The sequence below is a fragment of the Nicotiana attenuata genome, chromosome 1, assembly GCF_001879085.1.
Source record: "Nicotiana attenuata strain UT chromosome 1, NIATTr2, whole genome shotgun sequence".
Lineage (NCBI taxonomy): Eukaryota > Viridiplantae > Streptophyta > Magnoliopsida > Solanales > Solanaceae > Nicotiana > Nicotiana attenuata.
In genome coordinates, this window is record NC_031989.1 from 64,200,842 (window position 1) to 64,207,119 (window position 6,278).

At 38.8% G+C, this 6,278-nt stretch overlaps 1 non-coding gene across 1 annotated transcript; it reads right to left on the bottom strand.

Annotated features, from left to right (window-relative positions):
• TRNAN-GUU lies at positions 432-503 on the bottom strand. The gene has a single exon. It is a non-coding gene; the product is annotated as a tRNA-Asn (tRNA).

Genomic DNA, 6,278 nt, shown 5'->3' on the forward strand with positions numbered 1-6,278 from the left:
AAAATTTATCTTTGTTTGACTATTATCTTTATCAATGTTAAGTGGGTATTCTTTGCATCTAAGCAAATGATTCTTCAATCCTGTTGTTCCATTCCTAGATGAATTAGCCGCATAGGCTTGTTTACAATATCGACATCGTGCTCGCGGCAATTGTGACCTCTCGGGAGAATCGATGACTGCATCAAAGATGCAGTGCTAGTACATCTGAGACTTCTTAATTGGCTAGTTATAAATAGCCCCAGGGCTATGGAACAAAGGATTATCTCGGACCTAGACCGAGGTATTGATGGTGATTTTCTAATCTCGCAGAACAGAATGTGATACGATGAGATAGAATGCAATAGAAACAAAGACAGGGAACGGGTTACCTACTCTTAACGGGCAAAGCGAGCCCCTTTATTCTTAATTCTTTAATTCAGAATCAATCAAATCTCCCCAAGTAGGATTCGAACCTACGACCAATCGGTTAACAGCCGACCGCTCTACCACTGAGCTACTGAGGAACAACAGGAGATTTGATCTCATAGAGTTCAATTCCCGTTCCCAACCCATGACCAATATGAGCTCGAAGCTTCCTTCGTAACTCCCGGAACTTCTTCGTAGTGGCTCCCTTACATGCCCCATTTCAGAGGGAACCCAGCTCACGTACCGCTTTTTGTAAATTTGCTTAGTATTTTTTTAAAGCTAAATTGCATGTAATTGCAATACTGGCCTCTTTTAAGATTTAATAGTATTTATAGCTATAAAATTGACTCCGGTATTTTTAATTTGATAATTATGTATTATTAATCATTTTAGTACCTTTAATTTATTTTCAGAAATTATTGTACTATTTTTTATAAAATAAATGAAGGAAAAATGGTTATTTAAATGATAGCCCATTTGCATTTCAATTTTAGCCGGATTTGAACCTCTAGTTAAACCCAATTCCTAAACCCAATTACCCAACCCAATTACCTAATCTACCCGACCCACGACCCTTTTAAATAACCCGCCCGGACTCTCCTTTTAATCCTAGCCGTTGATCACTTATATCAACGGCTCATATTTGCCCCTTCCTTTATTAACCCAACCTAACCCCTAAACCTAATCATTTCCCTTCTGTAGCCGCCCTTGAATTCCCCCCTTCTCTCAATTCTCTCTCGAAGCTTCTCAAACCCTAGCCGCCTCCCTCCACTTCCACCATAAAATCGCCTGAATCCATGGCTTCCAAGGCCATCGAAGTCCTATACCGGCCTCCTATAACTCTTACACGCCTAGTTACTATGGTTTCAAGGTCAAACCTTGAAGAAGCTTGGCCCAGACTTGGTTTCGTTCGAGTTCTATGGCTGTCTCCAACATTGCTCCGGCCAGCCATGGCTGTTCAAGCCTGATCTTGACTTCTCCTGCTCAGATCAATGACCTTCCAAGCCTTTCTCACCCTCTGAGTTTCTTTTGAAGCCCTAACCTTTTGAGGTTCTTCTGATTTCTTTAGATCTGTTCTGGATCTGTGTTTATCTCCAAGCTTCCAAACATTTTTAAGTTTCTTTCAAAAACTCTGCTTTCAAAACCTTTATCTGTTCGATTTAGGATTTTTTTTAGAAGTTTCTCTGATCTTTAGCATGTTCTATTGTGTTTTTTATGAGTTTCTTCTACTGTGTTTCTTATGTGTTTCTTCTACTGTGTTTCTTGTGAGTTTCTTCTACCGCGTTTCTTTATGAGTTTCTTCTATTATGTTTCTTTATGTCGTTCTTCTACTGTGTTTCTTATGTTGTTCTTCTACCGGGGAGTGCACGTTAAAAGTCTTAGTTCCTTTCTGAGATTTCTGAACTTATTTCGTTAGTATTTTTTGCCTTGATTACTTGTCCTTTCATCTCTACACTCGATTGATGGCAAAACCCTAAAATTTGGGGTTTCATCCGAGTATTGAGACTATTCGCTATGTGATTTGCTTGTTCTTCATCTTTGAACTTGTTTGATTTCAAAACCCTAACGCCTTTGGACCTATTCGAGTTTCTGAAGATTGTTTCATCTACTGCTCGACTGAGTTTCAAAATCTTTGTTTCAACCTTTGTTTCTTTACATGATTCTGATTTCCTACTAACTCTCCTAGGGTCTTTCTACTGGACCCTCTGCATGTTATTTGATACTCTCCCTCTTCTTTGTCACTAAGATGACTACCATGTTCCTATAGTTCACTACTTACTTTTGTGATTGCATGACGCTTTTTCTTTGTCCTAAATTCAGCCTCGCATGCCTAACACTTGTGTACTCTTTATATATGTTGAGCTTCCCCTCTAAAATAACTTTCAATTTTTGACTGATTCTAGACCTCCTTTGTGTAAGTCTGATTGATTCTTTCCTTGTTGTGCTAATTTCCCTGTTACTTGGTTTGATTCGAAAACTTTCCTTAGCCTTTCTGACTTGGTTTACTCATGAACCAGTAATTTCAATCCCTGACTCCTTGATTTACTATGTACTGATTGATTTTATTGGGTATCTTACCTTATTTGTTTAACCGTGTATTTTAAAGATTCTTCCCTTAATTAAACTACTATGTATTTACCTCTAATTGCCTACTTTGCACAAGATGCTTACTCAATCTCTTTCCTTAAATGATTTCTGTTCATTACCGTTTAAGTTTGAACTCCTTAATTAAAGGAAGTTCTTCTACTGATTGATTTTAATTGGTACACGGTTATTTCTTGCCTTATTTTCTGCCTGTTTTCACACTATAAATACCTGCTCCTTCATTAACACAACACACACGAACACTCTTAGTTTTCTGAACTCACTCTCACATTCAAAAGCATTCTCTCTTGTTACTCGTGTTGTGGCCTATTTTCCAAGCACTGCTACTGCTGTATTTTGCTTCTTTGAAACTGCTATGTCCTGATTAAGGTTTTCAGCAATCACAACAATGTGTTATTTACTACCTTTACCTGCATGTCTGCCTACTGCTTATGTGTAGTTCAATACTTACTTTAGCATGCTGTAATTTCCTTCTGCCTATTCTAAATCCATTGTGAATCCCAAAACCCCCACTCCTTATGTGTTTATGCTATGGTTTGAGGCATGACAGTACTGCAAATTATTGTCCATGACTCAAACTTGATCCCCTGGGATCCTAGCCTCTAATATGATGTGTTCTGGAAGACTTATAGGCATGCCAGCATCCTCAATTGCTGGGTATGCCTAAAGCTTGCCCTAGCCTAAGAAATAGGCTCTTTGCAATTCCCCTATTCCCTGAACCCCTTTTGTGTACCTGTTTGTGGCTGTTTCCCTCTCCTTTATTCCTTAGAATATGTTCTTCACTTGCACTCTCTCTTAGATTTTTAGTTCTCCCCCCTCTTGTGAGCCTTGCCTTGGGACCCTTTGAGCTCCCTCTGAACTTGGACACTTGAGGGATGGCCCTTCCACACTGCACTTGTCCCTATTCTGGTGATATAATTTGGGTGTGAGCATTGCTCGGAGTCCCATTGAGGCTCTCAGGGAACTTTGACACACTCAGATTGGAGAAATGCTTTGGATCAGTGGTCTTTGAGTTGGTCTATCTCATATTTCAGACAGGAAGTCTGAATCAGGCTCTCCTTTGGTTGTACTTTTTTTTTTACTTTTTTCTGATGTAATTTTATTCATTCTGGTTTGTAATAAGTTGTAATAAACGCTTGGGGCTGGCTAGTGAAAAAGGATGGGTAACTATGCATGCAAAGGGTAGAAATTATGTCTATAGGTCTATTACAATTTTTCATATTCAGATACATATAGAGATTATGTCTATAGGTCTATTACAATTCCGCATATTCAACTCTGCCTAGAAATCATGCCTATAGGATTATTCCAACGCCATTCAAACTGCATTTAGATACCATGTCTATAAGATTCAACTACTGCATTTAGATACCCTGTCTATAAGGTTCAAACTGCATTTAGATACCCTGTCTATAAGGTTCAACTTCTGCATTTAGATACCATGTCTATAAGGTTCAATTTCTGCATTTAGATACCATGTTTATAAGTTTTAAAACAAGTCTTGCATCTAGAAACCACGTCTATAAGTGTCTAAAATCAGCAATATGTAGAAAATATGCCTATAGGAGTTTCTAAACGAATCTGATTCGCCTCACTCAGTGTTAGATATAAAATCAGTAATAATGGATACTGTCAGTTGCAGAACTTGTAATCAATTCGTTTAAATTCAGCCTCTCTTTAATAATTTGAATCCCTCGCTTAACCAAAGTTTGCAAGCATGCCTATAGGGTCTTCAAGCAATTCGTTCGAATTTTAATGTCTTATTACCTTCTAAATTCAGTAGATATCATGTCTATAGGACCCGTCTTAACACTTAGGCAAGCCATAGGATAAAACTATAAAGTGAATATGTTTTAACAATTACAACCAACAGGCAGGCTTGATTCGGGCTTCTTATCTAAATTATGTAATGAACCAGTCTGCCTCAACTCTTAAATTCTCTCTCATATTTAGTATTTAATCAGACCTAAAAAGTATGTGAAAGTCATGCTAATTATGTGCTTTTCTGTTCAAGCAGGTATAATTTAGCCCCTATTTGTTTATATGCTTTTCCTCCTAAAATGTGAAATATGTGTTTTGTATGTCGCCTTAGATTTTTTACCTTTCGAAACCTCAAATAAGCCCAATATCCCTCCCCTTTTAGGATTAGTAGTCCTAAGTGCCTCCGGTACTGATAGGATTGGGGCGGGTAACAGCATGCAATAAGTAATCGAGACCATTCCGCTCTTTAATACCTTAACGGGATGGGAAGGGTAGATGTGGATATGATGACCACACGATAATGTCACGTGTAGCCCCTCATTGAGGAGTGATTACCGGGCATTGTGTGGGGTGATCCATATTATTAATAAACCTAGGACCCCTCTCCCTTTATTCTTTATTTCTTTACTTTTCAGCATTTTAACTCTTTATTTTTAAAATCAGCTTTTCTAATTACTCTTTCAAACCTTGTTTCTTTCAAACCTTTATGTGATGAAATCCCCTCCTATTTGAGCCTTATTTGCTTATATGTTGATTGTACCCAAATTCACAATAATTGTCTGGCCGGGAACCACACTAGTGGATTCTGAGGGGTGCCTAACACCTTCCCCTTAGAATAATTTCAGGCCCTTACCCTATCTCTGGTTAGTCAAATCGAACTCTTCTGGTGTCCTAATGCACCCTAATCATTAGGTGGCGACTCTTCAAAATTGCAAAACCCCTTTCCCAAAAGAAACGAGTTGTCCCTACCAAATGTCAAAAACCCGATTTCGCGAGAAAAAGGGGGCGCGACAGTCATTAAGGTAAAAAAAAATAAAAAAAAGAAAAAAAAATGAGAACGTTAGTTTGCTTACTTTATTCCCAATCTTCCAGAACTACGCTTGATCTAATTCATGAGGGACATGATACGTAGGCAACCGACATAGGGTTCGATCAAATCATTTTCTTTTTTAAAAAAATCAAAAAAAAAAGAAGGAAAAAAAAGAGAATGAAGTTGTGGGACGTGAGAAATGAGAGGAAAGAAAAGAGCGATAAGCAAAAAGAAAAGAGGAGAAAGGAAATAAAAAACCAAGCGGTGCTAAAGAGAAAAAATGAAGAGGAAAATGGGGAAGGAGAGTGAAATTTGGATGATGCCATATGACCTTCGTACCCTCGAAATCATTTTAGAACCGATAACTGTGACTAGGAGCATTGCACATAAAGTGAGATTATCTTATGTTAAATGCCCTAACGCTAATGTGATGACTTCATTTTGTTCATTTTTGTTATCTTCATAGCAGAAGGGTGGTTGGTTTGTGGTTCTTAAAGTGGTAACTCTTCTCTACAACATAAAGTCAAAAGGCAATGGCAGACGACAACAGAATTGAGTTGGTTGATACCGGTGCCCGAAAGCAATTGGTTGAACAAGACACTGGGTTGGTTGAAGAGGTAAGGATGTTAAGACAATACATGGTGGACATGTATTGGGCTTGGATGACTGGGAAGGCACCACCCCCGCCACCACCTAGCTTCCTAGATGCTACCCTTACCCGAACTCCGGTCATAGTGCCAGATGATCCCCCATACTCTCCATATTCTCCCGCTTATCACAGCTTTCCCAACCTCCCTAGTAGCTCCATCACTCGTCCTCCAACTACCTTTCCAAAAAATTGCCCTCCTGTCATATCCACTATCCCCACGATCACAACTTCTCAACAATCTTCCCTTCATAGATCCAACAATGAACACCCACTCAAAACTCATGATGCCCAATATTACCCCTCAGAGGTTGCCCACAAGGTCCCTGA